Genomic DNA, 24,963 nt, shown 5'->3' with positions numbered 1-24,963 from the left:
TCTATGCCACAAACACAGCGTGGACTTAGTCCGCATGGCTGCGCCAGACATATGAGCGCCTTCTTGCTGCACTACCTCCAACATGACCCTCGTATTGTCAAAATTAGAAGTGATGATGAGTACTGGCTTGCCACACTATTAGATCCCCGGTACAAGTCCAAATTTTGTGACATAATTCCAGCCATAGAAAAGGATGCACATATGCAGGAGTATCAGCAAAAGCTGTTACTCGATCTTAACTCGGCTTTTCCTCAAAACACCGTGGTGCACGGAGTGAATCTCCCAGTTGTAACTCGACAAACATGGGACGGTCTTGTCATCTTCAACAGTCTAACTGTACCAGCAGCACCGTATCTGGTGCTGGTAACAACAATTTTATTGAATCTTTTCATAATTTTTTTAGACCATCCTTTGCAAGGCCACCAGAGACAACAAGTCTGACACATAGTCAACGGCTAGAGAGGATGATACAGGAGTATCTCCAAATGAACATCGATGCCATGACTTTGCAGCTGGAGCCTTGCTCATTTTGGGCTTCAAATCTTGAAAAATGGCCAGAGCTCTCCACTTACGCCTTGGAGATCTTGTCGTGTCCAGCTGCCAGCATTGTCTCTGAACGTGTCTTCAGTGCTGCTGGATATGTGTTGACAGATAAGCACCAGTGACAATGTGGACAGACTAACGTTCATCAAAATGAACAAGTCATGGATCCACAAGGAATTTACTACCCCTGTGTCATCCTGGGGAGGGTAAATGCTTGTGTATTTTGAATGTGCTTGATGCAAATCTACCTGTGAAGTGTACAACTGGGGCACAAGTGCTGCCACTGAAGGGGTGGGTGTGTGTGGGGCCCAATTTTTGGAAAAAAGGGAGACTCCGCTTGGAGTAACCCTTGCTTACAGTGTTTCTAAAAATGATCCAAGATGAACAGAGCTGGGATCAGGAAAAACTTAGCTACCTACACCGGTGTCATCCTGGGGATGGTTAAGGATGGCATATTTTTGAATGTGCTTGATGCAAATATACCTGTGAAATGTACAACTGGGGCACAAGTGCTGCCACTGAAGGGGTGGGTGTCTGTGTGGCCCAATTTTTGGAAAAAAGGAAGACTCCGCTTGGCGTAACCCTTGCTTGCAGTGTTTTTAAAAAGTAGCCAAGATGAACAAGACATGGTTCAGCAAAGACCTTGCTACCTACCGCTTTGCAATCCTTGGGACGGTTAATGATGGTGTATTTTTGAATGTGTTTGATGCAAATCTACCTGTGAAGTGTACAACTGGGGCACAAGTGCTGCCACTGAAGGGGTGGGTGTCTGTGTGGCCCAATTTTTGGAAAAAAGGGAGACTCCGCTTAGAGTAACTCTTGCTTGCAGTGTTTTTAAAAAGGAGCCAAGATGAACAAGTCATGGTTCAGCAAAGACTTTGCTACCTACCCCGGTGCAATCCTTGGGACAGTTAAGGATGGCGTATTTTTGAATGTGCTTGATGCAAATCTACCTGTCCAGTTTTCACCTACTGAAGTGGTGTCTGTGGGGCCCAATTTTTGGAAAAAAGGGATATTCTGATTGGAGTCCCCTTGCGGTGTTATACATAATTTTAGAAGGGCATGCCATGCCTATATCTGTGTCTCGTCCTCTTTTTCCTCGTAATGCTGTTTTGTTTTCGCTTGAGAATTTGTTCTTGTCATTTTCCTATGTGTTTGTGTTGTGTTGTGAGTTGTTTGTCATCTTTTTGACACCTTTGAGGGTGTTTTCTAGGTGTTTTTATGTGTTTGTGATTGCCTCCCATTGTTTCCTATGCGGTTCGAGCGGTTCGCCGAACTGAACTCGAACAAGACCTCCGTTCGCCGAACCAAACTCGAGCCGAACCACGACCGGTTCTCTCATCTCTACTCATGATGTTACTGCCGTGACACCCGAGGTAGCGCGGGTGTCGCTGGGGTGTCATCAGGGGTCATCCGAGTTCATTGGATAAGCAGAAAAACTGGTAACGTCAAGGCCACACCTGGAAACACACTGCTGAGGGCACCCCTTCGGTGACCTGGCCTGACCTTATGAGGTCCATGTCACTTCAGGGAAGCACACACAGAAGTGTGTGAGCCTACATGGGTTGCTCTCACAATCAATGGGGAATATTTGGTTCTCCATTAAATGTGCCAGCTGTATGGGGTCGACATCGATCCCACTAATTGGATTGCGGTGGACCAAGATTAGGGCTTTGAGAGGGAAATAAATTGGAAAAGAGGTTGTCTCTTGTCTTTATTTATTGAATAATTTTCTCTTTCTATTATTTTTCAGGTTCGCTTTTGGGGAATGTCATGGGACCTCACAATGGACTACGGTGGACCTTTTTTATTTAAAAAAAAAAGAAAAAGACAAATAAATTGGTGAATTAGGGCTGGAGTTTGAGGATTTTTGTTTAAATAAACTTTTTTATTCTCCTTTCAATTACTGGATTAGTAACAAGGGTGCCTGTTAGATGCCACCCATTACTAATACCAGGGCTTGATGCTAGTGTAGGACCCCATGGCGCAGGTGCATTTAACCTACTCTTCACTGGGCCGTCAACTATAATGGTCACGTGAGGCCTAGCCCGCCTCCATTCCCCTGAGGTGTACAGAAGATGGCAGGTGAGAGCTGTTGGTGGTAGTAGTTGTGAGGTGTTTGTTGTGACACCATCTGTGGTATACGGCCATGAAATAGGTCGCTGCTGCTGTCGTCCAAGGTAGACGGTAGTAGCAGCCAAGGATGGTATTGCTCTACACAGGTAGAGCAGGCCTTGGGTGTTACACCTAGTGGTTCCCCTGTTGCAAGGAATGATGTGGTCTCCCATTCCTTGCCTGCCACAAGCCCTCCTTCTCAGCAACACTGAAGGTCTGGGAGATTATGCAATGTGCAGGGGGCGCCTGCTCAGAGAGGCAGCAGGAGTGTTGCACCTCGTTGTTCTCCTGTTGCAAAGAATGAAGCAGTCTCCCATTCCTTGCCAGGCACAAGCCCTCCTGCTCAGCAGCGCCAAAGGTCTGGGAGACTACGCAATGTGCAGAGCTTAACTGCTCAGGGAAGCAGCAAGACCTCCGTTATCTTTGCACATTGTGAAACCAAGGATCCCGCTTCTATGTCCCAGAGGCTGGAGGATGAGCATGTGCACTACGTGGCATGTTCTGATTTGCCCACTGACGTCACATGGCTTGATGACGAGGCTGGTGATGTGGTGAACCCTGACTGGCCGGGCTGGGACGTCGTGGACCCTGATTGGGCCAAGGCTGTCATCTCCGCCTCGCGCCCGCCCTTGGATGGACCTGCACCTCCTTAAAAGCTCCTCCTGCCAATATGGCGGCGCGCGACCGTCCTGTATTGTTGGGTGACTGGCAGCATGCTGCTACGCCGCTGTACAGCCAGTTTGTCTTCCTGTGGGCTTTGCCCTTGCTGCTCCGGCAGTCCCTTGTTTGCAGGCCGTGTCCCTGCCCTCGGTGAGCTCCTTGGGACTCCCTCGGACTCACCGTGTTGTTAAGCACACGTGCGCGGGCACCACTGTGCTACCCTCGTACCACATTTCAGTTACCTTCCTCTGGGCACACGTGCGTGGGCACCACTGTGCTTCCTCGTGCAACAAGTGCACCGAGCTCTGAGCCCCATGCCATAAAACCCTCACGGGTTAGGGCGAGCTGGTGTACGCAGATCGTCTGTGACGTAACAGACGATCGTCAGCAGCAACCCGCTCACTCTTCAACAACCATAGCAGTGGTCCTCTACACCGCACAGTGGACCTTGACCGGCGGAAGCTGTCTCTATACCATCTTGGCATGCTTCCCCGGGCCCCCCTCGTAACACTCTGGGAGGATGATGAGGGGAGTAGTAATGGTGGCGGGCAGCAGCAGTATGGGTAATAAAGAGTCAGAGTCTATGGTTGAGGTTCCAGGTTGTTTTCTCACTTTTGGTACGATGCCACTCACCCAGGTTATACTGGTCACTTGCTATATGATGGGCTCCGTTGGACCTGAATCCCTTTAGGGATCAGTCCGGTTTGGTGTTCCGAGGGTTTCTCCTTGTAACATCTGTCTGTGGATCCCCTGATTTGAAGCTACGAGGGGACCCTGGGTTCCACAAGATGTACTCTTGTCCCTATCTGCAGGTGCCACGGTTCCGATGTGGGGTCCGGCTTGAAGCAAGACCCCGGATCCTATATGGCATTGTGCTGTCAGGCACTGTGTGGTCAGGGAAGCTTGAAACTTTCCCCTTACCAGACAGATTCTAGAAAACCAACGTGAAGTATGATCTTCCCTAGGGTCCTGCCACTCTTTTTGGCATCGATTTAGTGGGGAGCAGAGATCCCTCTCCCCGCGGTAACCATTGTGAACTTCAGGGGTGCCACATTAGCAGGAGCTGGTATCAACCCCACAAATATTACCCCATTTGCCACCGCACCAGGGCAATGGGAAGAGCTGGGTCCAGTGTGAAAGGGTGAGAGGATATTAGTAACCTTTATCCACTGTGAACTGCTGTAAAATGCTTATTTACTGTTCATTGTATACATTGTTAATGACCAGCCACAAGAGGCCACTGTGTTGCAGCTGCATTCGAGTGTTACTATAGCAACATCTCAACGGACTTCTCCACTGGACTTTGAGGGCTGAGGAAGCGGTGTATGTGAGCTGCAGAGAAAGTGAGAGGTGTGCATAATGGAAAAGAGCTGCTGCAGAGACATTTAAGTGAATTGGGAGAAAAATAGTGTTGGAATTTAGTGAGGACCGTCTTGTGTGTGAGCAGCATCCTGTGCCAGAGATTCACCATTCTGTAGTTGCTGGCTAAACTGATTCACCGTGAGAGGATCTCCAAGTCTCTGGTTATGGCAGCTGGACACCATAGTACTCGGGCATGGTAGGCTGGGTCCAGGTCTGCATGCCTGCTACGCTTTGTTTTTTGGTACCAAAGCACCTTTCTGGTCTGGTTATATGCACACAGTAAGGGTCCCATTAAACTTTGCGACGTTCCAGCGATCCCGACAATGATACGACCTGGTCAGGATCGCTGGTACGTTGCTACATAGTCACTAGTGAGCTGGCAAACAGGCAGATCTAATTAACGACACATAAACAATACGGTGATCTGTATAATGACCTCTGCGGTCATTGGGACCCTGTCACACAGCAGCTATTCTGATGACTCAGACCTCGATATAGACATAGTGTTTCCACCCAGACGTGCCAACGAGGTCGCTCATTATTGTTATGGCGTCAAACACAGCAATGTATGCTGCCCAGAGGGACACCAACGATCAAAAAATGAACCAGGACGTTAGGTACGATTGGTGATATCGCAGAGGGGGGGCCAGTCGCTGCTATGTGTCACACGTAGCAAGATTGCTAGCAAGGTCACTATTGCATCACAAAACCTGTGACCTTTCAGCAATCTCGCTAACAACATCGCTATGTGTAACGTGGCCGTAAGACTTTCTGGCTCTGCTGTGTCAGTTTACAGTTATATTTAAACTTTTAAAGGGACAACTCCACTCATTTGCATTGACTGTTGCTCTATAATATTTCTAAGATTGTGTTGCTGAGCGGCTTGGGTTTGCCTTCCCACTTTTATCATCTGTCTTTTCTGTGAGCCTTCAGCAATTAAGGGTATTCAGGGGTTTATGGGATTTGTTTATTGTTATGTGGATAAATTGTGAACTCTTGTGCTGCACCACTGGTAGGGCGTGCAATACAAGGGTTGGTGAAAAGGCAACATAAATTGCCATTACGGGTGGCACAGCACGGGGCATTAGTCTTAGGCCTTGCATTTATACTGTTCTGTTTTATGAATGCCTTTCTGTTTTTGGAACATAAAGCAATCCTTTATCAATTGAACTGCCTAGAGTCTCTTCCCTGATGTATGGTGTTGCTTTATAGTGGGGAGTCCATCCTGTACACGACTTACACCAGCACCAGAATTGGTGCATATAAAGGATGCACCATGTCTGGGGCAGCAGAAGGCTGCTATTTTTAGCATTGAAAGGGCCAAATAACCCTGTCCCTTTCCACCCTAATAATATCAACTCCCAGTTGTCTGATGTACCTTGGCTGGTTTTATGAAAATGGAGGGGACCCCACGTCATTTTTTTTTAAAGATCAAAAAAATGTGAAACATAAGTGTGGAATCCCCTTTATTTTTAATAACCATGCAAGGTACAGCAGAGAGCGGACCTTTGCAGCCCACAGATCCTGCTGCTGTTCCTGTGCTAGATTTAAAAATTAGAATCAGAGGGATAGCACATCTTTTTTTTTATTAAAAAAAAAATAAAAATTAAAAATGCTGCAAAACATCTTGCAAAAATTGCCATCTCTATATCTATTGAGCTGTTCTATCTGTTCTTTCTTTTTGTCTATTTTATATGTTCTTTCTTATTTTCTTTCTTTATATCTAACTATTTTATCTGTTCTATCTGTTCTGTATATCAACTGTATCTATCTTTTTGTATTTATCTATAATTTTTTCAGGCTTTGCCCATTTTTTACACATTAAAAAAACATTAATTTCAGTATCATGCTTTTTGTACCAGTACCAATCACACGCATGTCACACGTAAGCAAATACGAACGTCACACGCATGACTCACGGATGTCACACGGATTACCATACCGGTACGGGAGGCTTGTACCTTGTTTAACCACAGACACATGAAAGAGGCCTAAAGCGGGCTTTACACGCTGTGACATCGCTAGCGATGTCGCGAGCGATATCACCCACCCACGTCGGTGGCGCGTCACGGGGTGATCGATGTCGTAGCAAATAATATTGCTACGGCAGCATTACATGCAATTACCTGTTCACCGACGTCGCTGTGGCCGTCGAACAATCTCTCCTTTAAGGTGGAGGTTCATTCGGCGTCAGAGCGGCGTCACAAAGTGGCCGCGCAATAGAAGCGGAGGGGCGGAGATGAGCGACAGGAACATTTTTTAAAAATGAATGACGTGTACACGACGAATAATTTGACACCTTTTTGTGATCGTTACTGATCGCAAAAAGGTGTCAAGCACAACGACATCGCTAACGAGGCCGGATGTGCGTCACCAACACCATGACCCCGACGATATCTCGTTAGCGATATCATTGTGCGTAAATGGGCCTTTAGGATTACATTTAAGCCATTAATATTGTTACATTATATGTTATCAATTAATATTTGCAAAACATCACTTTATGAGATATAAGTGCATCTCAATAAATTACAATATCATCATAGTTAATTTATTTCAGTAACAATTAAATATTTCAGTCAATACAAAAAGGGAAATGCATCTATTATATAGAGTCATTACAAACAGAGTGATTTATTTCAAGTGTTTATTTCTGTTAATGTTGATGATTATGGCTTACAGCCAATGATATCCCAAAAGTCATTACATCAGAAAATTTGAATATTATATTATATAAGACCAACTGAAAAAATGATTTTAAACTCATAAATGTTGGCCTACTGAAAAGTATGGACAGTAAATGCACCCAATACTTGGTCAGGGTTCATTTTGCATAAATTACTGCATCAATGTGGCGTGGCATGGAGGCGATCAGTCTGTGGCACTGCTGAGGTGTTATGGAAGCCCAGGTTGCTTTGATAGCAGCCTTCTGCTCATCTGCATTGTTGGGTATGGTGTATCTCATTTTCCTCTTGGCAATACCCCATAGATTTTCTATGGGGTTTAATTTAGGTGAGTTTGCTGGCCAATCAAGCACAGTGATACAGTGGTTATTAACCCTTTAGTGACGGAGCTAATTTTCACCTTAATGACCAGACCAAATTTTGCAATTCTGACCAATGTCACTTCATGAGGTTATAACTCTGAAACGCTTCAACGGATCCCGGTGATTCTGAGATTGTTTTTTCGTCACATATTGGACTTCATGTTAGTACCAAATTTAGGACAATATTTTTTGCGTTTATTTATGAAAAAAATTGAATATTGGCAAAAAATTTTGAAAATTTAGCAATTTTCAACTTTTGAATTTTTATACCGTTAAACCAGAGATTTCTGTGACACAAAATAGTTAATAAATAACATTTCCCACATTAGCACACACACATTTACATTAGCACAATTTTGGAAACAAAATTTTTTTTTGTTAGGAAGTTAGAGGGGTTCAAAGTTTATCAGCAATTTCTCATTTTTACATCAAAATTTACAAAACCAGTTTTTTAGGGACCACATCACATTTGAAGGGACTTCAATAGGTCTAGATGACAGAAAATACCCAAAAGTGACACCATTCTAAAAAATGCACCCCCCAAAGTACTCAAAACCACATTCAAGAAGTTTATTAACACTTCAGGTGCTTCACATGAACAAAAGCAATGTGGAATGAAAAAAAGCAAAAATTAAATTTTACCTAAAAATGTTGCTCTAACCCAAATTTATTCACTTTTAGAAGAAATAACACAACAAAATGGACCCCAAAACTTGTTCCCCACTTTCTTATGAGTGTGCCGATACCCCACATGTGGTCAGAAACCTCTGTTTGGACAAATGGGAGAGCTCGGAACAGAAGGAGCAATATTTGAATTTTGGAAAGCAAATTTGGCTGAAATAGATTGCGGGCACCATGTTGAATTTACAGGTCCGCTAAGGTACTAAACAGAAGAAATCCCTCACAAGTGACACCATTTTGGAAACTAGACCCCTCAAGGCTTCTATCTAGGGGTATAGTGAGCATTTTAGATCCACAGGTACTTCACAGATTTTGTTAACGTTACGTTGTCATATTGAAAATTTTAATAATTTTCTCACAAATGTTGCTTTAGCATCAATTTTCTCACTTTTTCAAGAGGTAATTCCAAAAATTTGACCTCAAGGTTTGTTAACCACTTTTTTATGAGCACGGTGATACCTCACATGTGGTCTGAAACCTTTGTTTGGACAAATGGGAGGGCTTGGAACGAAAGGAGCAATATTTGAATTTTGGAAAGGAAATTTGGCTGAAAAAGATTGCAGGCACCATGTCGCATTTAGAGGTCCCCTAAGGTACCTAAACAGCAGAAACCCCGCACAAGTGACCCCATTTTGGAAACTAGGCCCCTCAAGGAATTTATCTAGATGTTTGGTGAGTACCCTGAACCCCCAGGTGCTTCACAGAAGTTTATAACGTTGAGCCATGAAAAAAAAAAAAAAAAATTTTACCACAAAATTGTTAATTCAACCAGGTAGCTTTTTTTTTTACAAGAGTAAAAGGAAAAAATTCAGCATAACATTTATTGTGCAATTTCTCCTGAGTTTGGCGATAAATTATATGTGGTGGAAATCAACTGTTTGGGCGCATGGCAGGGCTCGGAAGGGAAGGAGCGCCATTTGACTGCAAAATTGGCTGGAATCAATAGCGGACGCCAGGTTGCATTTGGAGAGCCCCTGAGGTGAATAAACAGTGGCGGTCCCCCACAAGTGACTCCATTCTGGAAACAAGACACCTCAAGGCTTTTATCTAGGTATATATTGAGCAGTTTGAATCCACGAGTACTTCACAGAATTTGATAAGCTTAGGTTGCCATATTGAAAATTTTAATTTTTTTCACAAAAATGTTGCTTTAGCATCAAATTTCTCACTTTTTCAAGAGACAACAACAAACCGTGGACCCCACAGGTTGTTATCCAATGTCTTATGAGCACAGGGATACCCCACATGTGGCCAAAAACCTCTGTTTGGATAAATGGGAGGGCTTGGAATGGAGGGAGCACCATTTGAATTCTGGAAAAGTTAAAATAAATTGCGGGCACCATGTCACATTTGCAGGGCCCCTTGGGTACCTATACAGCAGAAACCCCCCACAAGTGACCCCATTTTGGAAACTGGATTTTATTCAGGAGTATAGTAAGCATTTTGAATCCACAGGTACTTCACAAAAATGTTGCTGTAGCAACAAATGTCTCACTGTTAGGCTATGTGGCCATGATCCAGCGACACGGCGTCTAGTATACAGTGTCAGCCTTCCTGCAGAGATGTGAGTGTTGTCCACGGGAGAACGCAGCTGCCCATGCCCACGACTTGGGTTCAGGCTGCTGTGGAGCTCTATGCTACCTGCAGAGAACACTCTTGTCTCCGCAGCAAAAATTGACATGCTGAGGCTCAGGAAGCTGCGCCACAGGTCGGTTTATGCTGCGGAGAAAAGAAGCACATTGGGCACGGGATTTCTAAAAATCCTTCCACTGTGCTTCTACTACACAACGCAGCGCTATGGATGCAGGGAAAACACTCTGCGCCCAAAACGCTGCAAACCTGATTGTGGGCACACAGCCTAAAATGCTACAATGGATGAATGGATAGATGTCAAACATATATAACACCCCACCCCCCTGCATATTCTAAGCTGGCGCCCTTTAGTGCCTTTCATGTGGCACTAAAGGGTGCCTAGCCTTGTATTTAGCCCCCCAAAAAATTAATAATTAAAATAAACGACGTGGGGTCCCCCCTATTTTTGATAGCCAGCTAGGGTAAAGCAGACAGCTGTAGCCTGCAAACCACAGCTGACAGCTTCACCTTGGCTGGTGATCAATTTGGAGGCCTCCCCAGGCGTTTTTTTAAAAAAAAACAAAACGTGGGGTCCCCCCCAAATTAGATCACCAGCCAAGGTGAAGCGGACAGCTGGGGTCTGGTATTCTCAGGGTGGGAAGAGCCATGGTTATTGGACTCTTCCCAGCCTAAAAATAGCAGGCCGCAGCCGCCCCAGAAGTGGCGCATCCATTAGATGCGCCAATCCTGGCGCTTCGCCCCAGCTTATCCCGCGCCCTGGTGCGGTGGCAGACGGGGTAATATATGGGGTTGATACCAGCTGTAATGTCACTTGGCATCAAGCCCTGGGGTTAGTGATGTCACGGCATCTAAACAGATACCCGACATTACTAACCCAGTCAAGTAATAGAAAAAAATAAAGACAAAAAAAAAATTATTTGAAAGAAAAACTCCCCGAAACATTCCTCTTTTACCAATTTATTGAAAATAAAGAAATTCCGGTTGCTGTAATCCATTTTGGAGGTCCCACGCCGACTCTGGATCTTCTAGAATATGGGGGGCACGTTCAGGGAACGTATCCCCCATTTTCTGGAAGAGCAAGCTCTCCATGAGCAGTGTGGGTGCAGTAATCTGAGAATACTGCACTCACACTGCCCCGGTCCAACCTAGGGCAGAGTGACCTGCAGTAACCTCATTCCAGAATATGAGGGGCACGCTCACAGAACGTACCCCCCATTTTCTGGAACAGCAGTCTCTCCATGTGAGGAGTGTGACTGCAGATTACCGCACTCTACCTCCCCCGGTCCACAGTGGAGCCTGTGCAGCAGCGACGTCAGGGTCCCTGCTTGCAGGGATCCAGCTGACAGCCGCTGTCTGCGCATGCGCCGCCAGCATTGAAGAAGGAGGCGGCGTGATCGCGGGACGGATCACCAGCAGACAGGTAACGTATGACCGGGGGCTGGGGGGGGTGACGGGGGGTGACGGGGAGTGACCTAGCGGGACCTGGGGACACCTTTCTGTCGCATGTGACGTGTCACATGCGGCAGAAAGAGCAGAATGAATGCGGCCGCGCGCTGTGCGCCGCCATCTTCCACGCTCCGGAGGGGGGAGGGGGGTGGTGGCTCTGGAGAACCGGAGGGGGCTCCGGTGACCAGAGGGCTCCAGTGGACTGGAGGAGGGGTCAGGGGGAGGACATTTCCCTCCGATCTGAAATGTTTGATCATTTCAGATCGGAGGGAAATGAATGCAGAGCCGGCGCCGGCGGCAGTTTTCTGTGCGCCTCGGCGCCATTTTGAGTGCTCCGGAGGGGGGGTAGGGGTGGTGGGGGGACTCTCCGGTACCGGGGGCTTTGGGGGCACTAGGGGTTTAGATTTCTTTCTCATCTGACATGTTTGATCATGTCAGATGAAAAAGAAATCAGTTTTACCGGCCATTTCTTTTTTTTTCATGTGTTCGTCGGTATACAGTGTATACCGCCGATCACATGATCGGGGTCCAAAAAAAACACCCCGATTCATAATCTGGGGGTCTCAGCTACCCCCGGTAGCTGAAACCCCCGAGATTTTTCGGTCGCTGGGGGCGCTACAGGGTTTTTTCGGGCCGCCGCTTTAAAGCGGCGGAACAGAATAAGTACCCTGTTTTGCCGCCGCTTTAAGTCGTACGGCCGTCGTTATGAGGTTAAACCAGGCATTTGTACTTTTAGTAGTGTGGACAGCTCCTGCTGGAAAATTTAATTTCCATCTGCAAAAAGCTTGTCGGCAGACGGAAACATAAAGTGCTCTAAAATTTCCTGGTAGATGGCTGCGTTGACTTTGGTCTTGATAAAACACAGCGGACCTACACCAGCAGATGACATGGCTACCCAAACCATCACTGATTGTGGGAACTTCCCACTAGATCTCAAGCAGTTTGGATTGTGGCCTCTCCACTCTTCCTCCAGACTCTGGGATCTTGATTTCCAAATGAAATACAAAATTTACTTTAATCTGAAAACAACATCTTGGACAACGGAGAAGCAGTCCTGTTCTTTTTCTCATTGACCCAGGTAAGACAATTCTGGCATTGTCTACTGGTTATGAGTGGCATGACACAAGGAATGTGACAGTTGTAGCCCATATGTTGGATATGTCTGGGTGTGGTGGCTCTTGAAGCACTGACTTTAGCAGCAGTCTACTCCTTGTGAATTTCCCCCAAATTTTTGAATGGCCTTTTGGCAATGCTACGTTTATCCCGGTTGCTTGTGCACCTTTATCTACCACACTTTTTCCTTCCACTCAACTTACCATTAATATGCTTGGATACAGCACTGTGTGAACAGCCAGCTTCTTTAGCAATGACCTTTTGAGGCTAACCCTAATTTTGGAGTGTGTCAATGACTGCCTTCTGGACATCTGTCAAGTCAGCAGTCTACCCCATGACTGTCTAGCCTACTGAACCAGACTAAGGGACCATTTTAAATATTTAGGAAGCCTTTGCAGGTGTTTTGTGGTAATTATTCTAATTTTCTGAGATAATGACTTTTGGGTATTCGTTGGCTGTAAGCCATAATCATCAACACTATCAGAAAGACCCTTGAAATAGATCACTCTGTGTGTAATGACTCTATATAATATGTGTTTCCCTTTTTGTATTGAATTATTGAAATAAATACATTTTTTGATATTGAAATTTATTGAGACGCACTTGTAAATATGCCACAATAAAGCATAAGGACTTGAGTTTTTTATTATAAGTTTTACTTTCTTAGATACCAACAATAAACTAAACTTTTTACTAGATCATGAGAAATGGGCTTTATTTACCAGCATGAAGACTATAAGCTAATTTACTCTGTAACTGGCAGGGAACATTCCATAGATGTTTATTTGTAACATCAGGGAAAAAAATATTGTAGGGTCAATAAGTTATATTCAATTCAAAAGTCATCACTTTATACATTCGAACATTAATTTTTCTAAAACAAGTATCTTTGATGAAATGTGATTTTCCACTATCTTTAATACATCAAAATACGCAGGAGAGAAGAACAGTAATTTCCAATTTATTTACAGACAAAATGTGGTACTGTTGGTCACCATGCAATTTACTATTTAATTTTCCTGAAATGGCTTTCACAGTGACCTTTGGATGGATAGTGTCTCTAAGTACAAGACATTTTGTTACACTTCATAGCCTTTTCTTTCCTCTGTTGTTCAAAATTTAAAATATGGTATAAAGTTATAATTTGTCTAATTCTTGGTAAACTGGTTTTTTTTTACAGATATATATTTATAGCATATTTTCTATCAAAAACTTTGTTGATCATTTAAGGAATAAGTTAAGTTGGAAAAGTTGTAAAAGTACAAATTCACTTAACCCCCTAACGACTGCCGATATGCCTATAACGGCAGTCATTCGGTTTATATATTCCTCAGAGCTGCTTTTTAACAGCGCTAAGGAATAAGAGGATAGAACCACAAGAGTGACAGATGTACATGACAGCTGACACCTGTGGGCATCAACCCAACTGGTTTTGGAACCGTTCGAGACCAATTAACCACTTAAATATGGCTTTCAATCACGACAGCGGTATCTAAATGGAGGTTAAAAGACCTCCTTTGGCAGATGTGGTCCTTTATGATGGTGAACTCAGGTGCCGATCATTGCCATGGTACCCTGGGGTCATCTGATGACCCTAGGGTATGGTGTCCTGTAAGATCCTGATTTTAAGCAGGGTCTCATAGGCAGTCAGTGACTGACATGTCTCCTGCACTACAAGTACAGCAGTGCATGAGACCAGTGATCAAACAAAACAATATTCCTGTCCCAACAATAGGACTAAGTGATAAATAAAAAAAGTTATCTTAACTGTTTAAAATAGTAAAAAAACACAAAAAAGTGCACACAAATCATGAAAATCAATATCACCACCAAAAATACAGCTTTTGTTTTAAAACAAAAATAAAGAAAGAAACGTACACGTAATTAGTAGCGCCACGTCCAGCATTACCTGAAATATGAAACCATCACATTAGTTATTCAGTATGGGTAATACCATAAAAAACCACTCCATATTGTTTTCATCATACATACACACAAAAAAGTGAATCAAAAAGTCATATGTAAAAAAAATTGGTACAAATGAGAATACCAAACAATCACGCAAAAAACAAGCCCTGTGCACATGGCCGCATCCTGCACATGGCACACAACATGTGCACATGGCCACATCCTGGGAAGGAGGCAACAGAGATGTCCCTATTGAAAACTATGCATAGACATTAACCCCCTATAATCTGAATATCTTAAAACAGTTTCAAGACCATTTTTGTGGGACTCCCCACTTAATATATCTTGCTTGGATATATTTTTTCTCATTTTTCACTCTTCTGAAGTCTTCCTCTTCTATCATGGAGCAACTGTATATGAATAAGGCCCTATGAGGCCGAAACATCAAGTTTCTATCTGTTGCCAAGAAATAAAAACCACACTTGTTTTGCAAACAAACCTTTATTCTGTTTCATTGAATAAGTGAAAGAAAAGAGAATGCAGTGTTCCCTTTTAGATATATGACTTGGACCCAGGTCCTCTCACTAGCACCTCTGAAGAAAATTCGTGCTGAGTGCACACCAATATTACATTGAGCTTAGCTGGCTCAGCAGCTAGGCTGCTGCAGCAGTACCTCACCCAGCTTAATCTTCTAGGTGAGATATGTATATTCCGTGCAGTATCATTCATGTCTACTGGTTACAAGCTGTGTCAGCACCTTGAACCCACAGGTGACCCGCAGAATTTTATAATGTTGAGCAATGAAAATGAAAAAACACATTGTAAACCCCACAAAATATATTGCTTTTTCTTCAAATAGTTTATTTTCACAAGGGTAACAAGAGAATATAAGTTGTGCAATTTATTTTCGGTAAACCGATTTCAAGGCACAGTACAAAGCTCAGAAGGGAATGGCTCCATATTGGAGTGCAAATATTCCTGGAATTGTTTGAGGGTGCCATGTCAAATTATCCCTGACATGCCAGAAAAGCAGACTCTCCATAGGTAACCCCACTTTAAAAACGTCACTCCACAATACATTTATCTAAGGGTGCAATGAGCATGTTGACACCACAGGTGTGTAGAATACTTTTTATACCAATTGGGTGATGAAGAAAAAAGTAATTACATTTTTACCACAAAAGGTTTGCTTTTGGCTTAAATTTTACATTTTCACAGGGTAAAATGGGTAAAAATGCCAATAAAACTTGTCAAACCATTTCTGTTGAATGAGACATACACCACATGTGGCTGAACATTATTGCTTAGCCAAACAGCGGGACTCAGTAGAGAAGAAGCCCTATTTGGCTCTTGGAGAACACATTTTCAGAGAATAGTTTAGGAACTCTATATACAGAGCTTTTAAGTCCCAGAAAAGCTTAATCCCTCATCAAGGGACCAGATTTTGAAAATTACACTCCGTTAGGAATTATCTACACGTGTGACCCCATGATTTTTTTCCAGAAATCAACAAGCACTCACAGTTGCTGAATGAAAATTGCAAATCTGTCATTGTACTGCCCAGTACATTGTAGTACCCAGTAGATTGTGCCTAGCTTGTGCTTCTAGAGACTTGAATCCCCTAAATTAAGCAAGCTCTTATCGCTACATTTCTAACAAACATGTGTACAGTATGCTAGTTGCAATTTAGGTACACTGTGGGGCTCAGAAAAGGGTATTTGGATTTAAGAGCACAGAAATCACAGGATTTCTTTTAGGTGGAGAGGAGCCATTTAGCTTTTCCACAGAACATTGAAACCTCTTATATTTTAATTGAGATATGATGGACGTGAGTGGAGACTTCATTTTTTGTGGATTGAGGAGAAGGTTTTTTTGGAAACATTTTACATAAAATTTTAGACCACAATTTTATCTGACGTTCTACTCTGAGAATTTACTTTGAAGTTTCCATTAAAATCTCCAGTGATTCATATGACACCCCCAAAGGATCAGTTCACTATACTGAGGTAACATAATTACTCTGGATTACATTTGGCCTCTGTTCACTAGTGTCCATTATTTTTAGAAGTGCACAAAACTAGCCAAGAGTGCTTTTAAAAATACTTAGATGGATACTGCCAAACGTTATATTGAGGGTTCTGTGTGAATCATGTATTTCAGAGCTGTAAAGCATAGAGCAAAGAACAAATATTATTCGAGCCTTAAGGGTGCTTTACACACTGCGACATCGGTAGCGATAGCTAGCGATGTTGTGCGCGATAGCACCCGCCACCGTTGCTTGTGCGACATTTGGTGATCGCTGCCGTAGTGAACATTATTGCTACAGAAGCGTCACACGCACATATCTTACAGCGACGTCGCTATGACCGCTGAACAATCCCTCCTTCAAGGGCGAGGGGTGTTCGGCGTCATAGCGACGTCACTGCGGCGTTACCAAGCGGACGGCAAATAGTAGAGGAGGGGTGGAGATGAGTGGCCGGAACATGCCGCCCACCTCCTTCCTTCCTCATTGTCGGTGGACGCAGGTAAGGAGATGTTCGTCATTCCTGCGGTGTCACACATAGCGACGTGTGCTGCCACAGGAACGACAAACAACATTGTACCTGCAGCAGCAACGCTATTAAGGAAATGAACGATGTGTCAACGAGCAACGATTTTTCATGTTTTTGCGCTCGTTGATCGTCGGTCATTGGTGTCACACGCTGTGATGTCGCTAACGGAGCCGGATGTGCATCCCTAACGACGTGACCCCGACGATATATCGTTAGCGATGTCGCAGCATGTAAAGCACCCTTTACTTTGATCTTTTGAAGTCAGAATTAAAAAATTAACAGCAGGTCAATAATTGTTTTTATTTAATTTTCACATTGTTCCTTGTGTGGTATAAGTGATTAGATGGCCTTATTCTTCTGGTCATTGCTTTTACAGACATATAATATTTAAATAATTGTTTTAATGTTGTGCTACTTTTATACAATAAAATAATTTTATATAAAAAAAGCTATAGCTCTTTTTATTTTTCCGCTGACAAAGTCAGTTATAGAGGACAAACAAAAGATTGAGATATTAAATAGGCATTTCTCATCTGTGTTCACCAAGGAACTGACTGTACCAGGGATCATTCAGCAAGTGAAAAATGAAAGTTCATCACCCGATATAAGTAATTTAACACAAGAAGATGTACGCCTACGTCTGAGTAAATTTAACATTGACAAATCCCTAGGGCCAGATGGCATTCATCCATGAATATTGAAGGAATTGAGCTCTGTAAACGTCAGACCGCTGTATCTCATCTTTTTAGACTCGCTTGTAACAGGGTTGGTGCCTCAGGATTGGAGTATTGCTGATGTGGTTCCGATATTTAAGAAAGTTAAGAGGGTAGATCCAGGCAACTACCATCCAGTAAGCCTGACATCAGTAGTATGCAAAGTTTTTGAGAGCATTTTAAGGAATGACATGCAAAAATATATTGCAGATAATAATAACCGACAGACAGCATGGATTCTTGAAAGATAAGTCGAGTCTAACCAACTTGTTGGGGTTCTATGAGGGGGTAAGTGCAAACCTGGATATTGGTAATGCAGCTGATGTGATTTATTTGGACTTTGCAAAGGCATTTGATACTGTACCACATAATAGCCTTATACTAAAGCTCCAGAAGCAAGGACTGGGGGAAACTATATGCAACTGGGTAAGGAATTGGCTAAAAGATAGGAAACAAAGAGTAGTCATAAATGGTACATTCTCTAAATAGGCTATAGTCAGCAGTGGGGTGCCGCAGGGATCTGTGCTAGGACCGATTCTTTTTAATCTCTTTATTAATGACCTTGTGGATGGGATTGATAGTAAAGTGTCAGTCTTTGCTGATGACACCAAACTATGTAGGATATTAAAAACTGACCTTGATAGTACAATATTACAAAAAGATCTGGATAAGATGCCAGAATGGGCAGTTACTTGGCAAATGAGATTTAATGTTGATAAATGTGAAGTAATGCAGCTAGGATGGAGTAATCCTATAACTGCGTATACATTAAATGGAAGTAAACTCGGGACTACAAAACAGGAGAAGGTCTTAGGTATTCTCATTACAAATGCTAAAATTCTGCTAAAGCAAACAAGATTTTAGGGTGTATAAAAGGAGAGATTAGATCCCATGATCCCAACGTATTGTTACCCCTCTATAAATCACTTGTAAGGCCTCATCTGGAATATGGCATCCAGTTTTGGGCTCCACATTTTAAAAAGGACATTCTGAAGTTAGAGTCAGTACAAAGGCGGGTAACTAGACTACTACAAGGAATGGAAGGCCTCCCATATGATGAGAGGTTGAAAAATTTAGATATGTTTAGCTTAGAAAAAAGACATCTCAAAAGAAATCTCATTTATATGTATAAATACATATGTGGTCAATATAAAGGACTGGCACATGACTTATTTCTTCCAAAGACAATACTAAGGACCAGGGGGCACTCACTGCGAGTGGAAGAAAAGCGATTCCGACAGCTCAATAGGAAAGGGTTATTTACAGTTAGAGCAGTCAGACTGTGGAATGCCCTACCACAAGAGGTAGTAATGGCAGATACTATAACAGCTTTTAAAAAAGGGCTGGATGATTTCCTCAGTACACACAACATTGTTGGTTATAAATGACTTAAGCGGGCTTTACACGCTACGAGATCGCTACAGCGATCTCGTTGGGGTCACGGATTTTGTGACTCACATCCGGCCGCTGTAGCGATCTCGTTGTGTGTGACTCCTAGGAGCGATTTTGGATCGTTACAAAAACGTCAAAAATCGCTCCTCGTTGACATGGGGGTCATTTCTCAAATATTGCTGCTGCAGCATGTACGATGCAGTTCGTCCCTCCTGCGGCAGCACACATCGCTCCGTGTGACGCCGCAGGAGCGAGGAACCTCACCTTACCTGACGCCGCCCGCAATGTGGAAGGAATGAGGTGGGCGGGATGTTACATCCCGCTCATCTCCGCCCCTCCGCTTTGATTGGGTGGCCGCTTAGTGACGTCGCTGTGACGCCGCACGGACCGCCCCCTTAGAAAGGAGGTGGTTTGCCGGTCACAGCGACGTCGAAGAGCAGGTAAGTAGTGTGACGGGTCTGGGCGATGTTGTGCACCACGGGCAGCGATTTGCCCATGTCGCACAACCGATGGGGGTGGGTACCCACGCTAGCGATATCGGTACCGATATCGCAGCGTGTAAAGTGGCCTTTAGTAACCAAATGTAGAACTGGTGGAGGAAGGATGAACTAGATGGACCTAGGTCTTTTTTCAACTTAAGTATCTATGTAACTATGTAACTATGTCATAAGAGGGCTTTTTTTGTGGGATGAATTGATGTTTTAATTTATACCACTTTTGGACACATAATATTTTTTGATCACTTTCCATTCCAATTTTTGAGAAGGAGAATAAACAAAAACCAGCAAATTAGGAATTGATTTTTTTAATGCCATCCATAATATGATAAAATTGGTAAAATAGCTTTATTCTTCAGATTAGTACAATATAATTAATACCACATTTACATCAGTTTTTATGCTTTGCCGCTTTTACTCAATAAAAACAATTTGATAGCAAAAACAATGTTTGCATTTCTGTTTTCAGAGAGCTAAAGCTTTTTTAATTTTACACTGACAGAGCTATATTGTGGCTTGTTTTTTGAGGGACAAGATTAAGTTATAGGAATACTATTTTTATTTACCGTATTTTTGAATTATAAAAAGCACGTTTCCTCCCAAAAAAACGAAAAGAGGGGTAGCAGGAGGCAGGGGTAAAGCTACGGTGGTTGTGAAGGGTCAGTGGTGGCTGTGCATGGCCTGCAGTGGCTGTGCACAGGCTGCGAAAGCTGGGCTGGGGTAGTGGCTTTGCAGGGTCTGCGATGGCGGCAGCTGCAGCTGTGGGAGGTGAGAGCTTCAAACACTGGTAACTGGAGTCAGCACGTGCATACATGGAACTTTCAGCTCAAGATCTCTTCTGTGCACGCACCGCCTCTGGCCCATTGATCTTCCAACAGCAGACTTAAGGAAAATGGCGCCCAGAGGTGGCGCGTGCGCAGATGAGATATCTGCTTGTCATTGAGCCGAGAGCTCAATCTGCTCACGCACCGATTTCTGGGCCATTTCTATGAAGCCCACACTGTCGACAGAGCATCTGGGACACCTGTCACACTACCCTGCTCCACAGAGCCAGCACAGCCATCACCACTGCCAGTATAGCCCTCCCACTGCAGCCAGTACAGCCGCACCCACTGCAGCCAGCACAGCAGCCAGCATCGCCCTACTCCAGCACACCCTCTGCCTTCTGTAACCCAACTCCACCCCTGCTGCCGCCCCCTCCAGTAAAACACCACCAGTGTATAGGAAGGAGCCCATTTTTTTTTACCTTTTTTATCTCTATATGTTGGGCGCATCTTATGAAACGAAAAATATGGTACATGCAATTTTTTATTACATTTCATTACACTTTTTTGCCAGTAATATGAAAATGCATCGTTTTTTTACCAAGTTTTATTTTGTTGTTCACGGAAAGGGTTAAATAGTGTGGATGTTTTATAGATCCGTTCTGGATGCAGCAAATTCCTTTTTTTTTTTTGTTATTTATTTTGGGACTTTTTTAATCATTTTTTTTATCCACTTAGTACATAAAATTTTCTAGTCTAGGAGACTCAGTGGCTAATAATCATCAGAAAATGTTGTCTGAGGTCCTCCTCCTTGTGTTTTCCAAAGTGTATTGCAGTCTATCCTTATAATTTTTTTCAGCCCTTGCACTTAGTAAATAGCATATATGAGTAAATCAGTCCCATTGCCTAACAATTTTAATAGAATGTGTGTGAGGTCCTCCTTTTTGTGTAATGCAGAGTGTATGAGAGTGCCTCACCCTTCTAATTTCTACATTGTCAGAATAGCCTTTGGGAGGTTCAAAATCCCTCCATCATAAACTAAGCAGGATGCAGCTCAACATGTCACAGACACCACATTCCTGGATAAGTATCATGAGTGGTATGAACATAACAGGGGACCGGGGGTTCTAGACTGGCCATCAGGCCACGTTGCACAATTTTGTAAAATAAATACCTGTTTAAGTTACCACCTTTTCCGTAACGTTGCAACCTTGAATCCTGTTTAAACAAGCAAAGAAAATTTAATTCCCCTTGAATAAATTTGCTAATCTCTAGAAGTAACATTATTCTCCCATGTCACCCTCCTCCATGCTACTGTTAAAATATCACAATGCTTGGTACAAGCTTCAGCTGTCAGTCAGGTGGGATAGATGGAGACTGAATTCCATTGAGCTCTCTCACTCTATAGCTGGACTCATAAAATACTCATTTTATTTTTAGGTTTTTACAGTATTTTTAATAAAGAATTTAATACAAGTCTAAGAGCTATTAAATCTTTTTAATGATACAGATTCTGGATCAGCTTACAGATAGTAATTTGTTTATTCCCTTAACTTTGAGAAGTGGCAGATCCTATTGCCCTATTTGCAAAATGTACCACATAATGGTGAGGGAAAATATGAACATAGATAAGCGAACCTGAGGTTTGGTGTTCATACAAAACACAAACTTTACAAAAAAAAACAGATCATGGGTTTGGAGCTCGGGTGTTTTACGTATACAAACCACTCATACAAACATCGCTGTGCTCAGGTACGCTCGGTGTTCGGCCCAGTGCGAGACGCATGCAGTGTTTGAACAGATTGCACTGGGGGGTAACAACATCATGATTGGATGTAGTGTGTGTGTGACGCCCTGGACTAGTCAGATCGTCCCAGGTAGTCACACACAACAACACACCCCCTCCCGATTAGGTGACATCAGTCAAACTAAAAACCTTGTCACCACCCTCCAGGTTTGATGTCCACACCAAGGGGGGCAGAGCCAGGCAGTTGGCTCTGCCCACCGAGGAGTTCACAGGCCTAGAGGTGGGGAAAACACAGACACAAGTTCAAGTTGTTGCAGAGTAGTTTTGACAGTGAAAGAGGGAGGTTGAGTCCAAGGGCAGACCTGCGCTCAGGCCTGCCATAGACTACTCCGGTGGCTGGGTCGGAGCCCAGTCACTTCTGGCAAGGAGGCAGACAGTGGTGGCCACCTGCAGGAGCTGGGATTACAGCCGGTGGAACCGTAGGGACCGGGGTCGGGCGGTGGCCCGCCGGTACTGAACTGGGGAACCGATTGGAAACCGGAGCACCAGGAGGGGTACTCAGACCCAGACGAAGCCCTGAACTGACAGGGCCGAGTCATATCAACTGATTGTGGGCCTCGGCTGAGGTCCCGAGGGGAGGCCGCTGCAAGGCAGAAGAGCCGTGGTTCCCCCCAGAGGGTGACGGTCGTGGCCGCCACCGGGGAGCTCCAGCTGGGCCAGACCACCACCCGTATAGACCCCCGGGCACGCAGACACCCCATATTGGGAGCGGTGGCCAAACCAGACGGGCTGGAAGATCGAGACCTGTGAAAGAAGGAAAGCCGAAATCCTCGCCCGCACGATCCGGGAGAAGGACAACCTGTGGAGTGCCACCTACCGGGTACGAGGCCAAAAGTACCAGGGCCAGGTCCGGAGGTTTGACCGTGACCAGGGATGGGGGTTCATTTATGAGCCCGGCCTGGAGGCCAAAGTGTTCTTCTCCCGCAGAGATGTAAACCCGCACCTACCCTATGGTCACCTGGTGACTTGGTCCAATATACCTGTCATTGTAGGAGATGGGCTGGTTTGCCCTGGATGTCCGCCTGAGAGAGGATCGCAGTGCCCCGGAGCGGCCCCAGTCCCCTCCCCTGCCGTACAGCCTTGGAGTGACCATTGAGACTGAGTGCGAGGAGGATGAAGAAAGTTAAAGGCAGGGGAACCCGGCTGCCAAAGTGACACAGTCCGCATTGGGACCCTACTGCTGTTTTGCCCCGTTTTACTCAAAGACAAGGCCGAGAACTGGCAGGCCACTCAAAAACTATTGGGCATGTAAATAACCCTTTCCCTTAACCGGCCGTCCGGTTTCACCGCCCTGGAGAGGCAGATTGGAGGATGGGCCTGCGGGAAGCTGTTGGCCGAGGCCCGCCACCACTACAACCGGTGGCCATCCTCCGAGTCAGGGGTCCCCTGGATGTGGGGCCTCTGAAAGGACTGTGAAATCTGCACCTGTCCCATTAAACACACCTGGGCCCGTTCCTGGACTGGGGAAAAGGGGTGCTGCCCACTTCTTAGGGGCAGCATCAAGGCTAGGTTGTTTGGGTGGGTGACTGGAGGACCTGGTTCCCGTATTAATAAAAAAAATGTTTGACGTTCGTAACGTTCAAGTGTGTGCCTCCCATAAAGGAAGATCCAAAAAAGTAAAAGTGTTGAAAAGTTTGTACTACCTGTATTATGTTCCTGTTTTTCTATTTTTCAGAAACAAAAATAAACCGGTGATGGACGGGCAGCCCACGGATGGTCTGCATTAAACCAAGGTAGAATATGACACCCTGGACTAGTCAGGTCGTCCCAGGTAGTCACACACAACACCACACCCCCTCCCGATTAGGTGACATCAGTCAAACTAAAAAGCTTGTCACCACCCTCCAGGTTTGATGTCCACACCAGGGGGGGAGGAGCCAGGCAGTTTGCTCTGCCCACCGAGGAGTTCACAGGCCTGGAGGCGGAGAAAACACAGACACAAGTTCAAGTTGTTGAAGAGTAGTTTTGACAGTGAAAGAGGAAGGTTGAGTCCAAGGGCAGACCTGCACCCAGGCCTGCCATAGACTACTCCGGTGGCTGGGTCAGAGCTCAGTCACCTCTGGCAAGGAGGCAGACAGTGGTGGCTGCCTGCAGGAGCTGGGATTACAGCCGGTGGAACCGTAGGCACCGGGGTCGGGCGGTGGCCCGTCGGTACCGAACTGGGGAACCGATTGGAAACCGGAGCACCAGGAGGGGTACTCAGACCCAGACGAAGCCCTGAACTGACAGGGCCGAGTCATATCAACTGATTGTGGACTGGACTTTAGGACCTATCCCACACAAGTTCCGTAAGAAGACAACAGCCCAACCATACAGGGGAAAGCCACCGCCAAGGCATAGAGACCCAAAGGGCCAGCGTCTGCGGGCAAAAGGGCTCCTATGGCATATATAAGTCGGGGAGCAGACTACTGGTGTCTAGGCATAGGAGTCAAACATTTACACACAGAGGTGCAGGAGAAAGGCAGAAACCATCAGCCTATACCGGGAGACGCTTCAGCTGGCTGCGGGCCCCGTTCATCACTCCGTTTGGTTTACCATAGACTCCAGTGTCTTGTGTCAGAGTGAGTACACCAGTGCCTTCGGGCCGCCCACGGCGCCGCACTGCATCAGCTTCCAGCACGCATCACCCGCTCCCCTGCCTCAGCACCTCCCTTGGGTGGCTGGGACCATTGCTCCCCTACCCACGGAGGGGTCAACACCAAGCTGTGCAACACCGTACCCGGGAGGCCTAGTTAACGGCAGTGGTGGTGTCCATACATTCACCACAACCC

Source organism: Anomaloglossus baeobatrachus, chromosome 3 (assembly GCF_048569485.1).
Source record: "Anomaloglossus baeobatrachus isolate aAnoBae1 chromosome 3, aAnoBae1.hap1, whole genome shotgun sequence".
Taxonomy (NCBI): Eukaryota; Metazoa; Chordata; class Amphibia; order Anura; family Aromobatidae; genus Anomaloglossus; species Anomaloglossus baeobatrachus.
This window is presented reverse-complemented; position numbering follows the sequence as displayed.